Source organism: Sinocyclocheilus anshuiensis, unplaced genomic scaffold (genome assembly GCF_001515605.1).
Source record: "Sinocyclocheilus anshuiensis isolate Anshui unplaced genomic scaffold, SAMN03320099.WGS_v1.1 scaffold1015, whole genome shotgun sequence".
NCBI classification, from domain to species: Eukaryota; Metazoa; Chordata; class Actinopteri; order Cypriniformes; family Cyprinidae; genus Sinocyclocheilus; species Sinocyclocheilus anshuiensis.
The window spans coordinates 934,051-935,675 of record NW_015546029.1 but is presented as its reverse complement, the minus strand read 5'-3'; the positions used below and the strand labels follow the sequence as shown (position 1 = coordinate 935,675).

General features: G+C 34.9%; 1 pseudogene; it reads right to left on the bottom strand.

Moving 5' to 3' along the window:
- LOC107698720 (hyaluronan-binding protein 2-like) overlaps window positions 1-1,625 on the bottom strand; it is an 11,577-nt pseudogene extending 9,952 nt beyond the window's left edge.

Sequence of the window (1,625 nt, the reverse complement as noted above, 5' to 3'; positions counted from 1 at the left end):
ATAAAATACAACACATTTTCCCCAGTAACAGACAGCATTTAACATTTTCTAGTTGTTATTTATGTATAAAGCACCAAAAGAATAATATAAAAAAGACAAAATATTGTCCACTAACATGCATTGCATTTCTGAAATATGTTGTAAATTCAGAATCATTTATACACCGAAATTAATCCAAGGAGGGAAATACAGCGTCTCTGTAATTATATACTCACCGACTTGACAGTATTGTCCAGTGAAACCATCCGGACAAACGCATTCAAAATCATCCTCATCATCAACACATTTGCCATTATTCTGACAAGGGTTTGGTTCACATGGAGCAACTAGACAAAAAGACATAAATCATGAATCAACAAGTAGGCCTATACGACCCATATATCTCCATTACTTCGAAATCTGATTTAGTTGTAGAGTAGTTTTACTTTTTTGTCTGAGCATTCTAGAACCAAATCTGAAATGTTAACGTCTGTTTTTTAAGAAACAGTGGCTTGGTGCAGAATGAGTTCAGTGCTGTATGTCTTACGTGTTTTGCAGTTTGGTGGTGCAAATGGTGGAATACACTTGCACTTATAGTAGGGAGGAGATGAGGTCAGAAGACATAGTCCTGCCCCACAGCTTCTCCTCTTACAAACCCTTTTCCCTAAAACAAACATCATGCTTTTCAAAATGACTTCAGTGATGGATATAAATGTGATACAGTGTGAAGTGAGCTCATACCTCACTCGCACCTTCTACCTACAAACTGCTTGGGGCATTTGCATTTGAAATTCGTTCTCATTTCATCACACACCCCTCCATTCAGGCATGGATTTGGGCTGCATTTTCCTGAATAACCAAAAGGGGGAAACGTTTATTTGCTTATAGTTTCGTTGAATTCAGTTTGGTGTAATGTTTATGACATTGTATTTTGGTTTGTGTATTGGGCTGTATTTATTCACATGTGTACACTATCATTCAAAAGTTTGGGGTTGGTTTGGGAAAATACAATAAAAGCAGGAATATTGTTAAATGTTTCAATTTAAAATAAATGTTTTCTATTTTAAAATGTGACTTATTCCAGTAATGGCAACGCTAAATTTTCAGCAGCCATTACTCAAGTCTTCAGTGTCACATGATCCTTCAGAAATCATTCTGATATGCTGATTTGGAGCTCAAGAAACATTTCTTATTTTTATTAATAAAAATGAAAACAGATGCTGAGTAATATTTTTGTGGAAACTGTGACTTTTTTCTTGATTCTTTGATGAATAGAAAGCTCAAAAGAACAGCATTTATTTGAAATTGAAATATTTTGTAACATCATAAATGTTTTTACTGTCACTTTTGATCAGTTTAATCTGTCCTTGTGAATGAATCATACCTCTGAGACCTTGAAGCTCAAACAGCCAATTGTTTGCATCGTCATTATCATCAGAGTCATCTGAACTGTCAAACTCAGCCTTCAGGCCTGATATTTTTGTTGTAAATAGAACATTTGCATAGACATTTAAAAGATGCATATGTAATATATTTCAACCCAAAATATGAACACTTACCCTCCAATCTTTCTTTGCCTCTCTTTCTGTGATGTTTACCAGGTCTCCCATGTTTATCACGGTGCTCATGTTTAGCACGTTCAACAT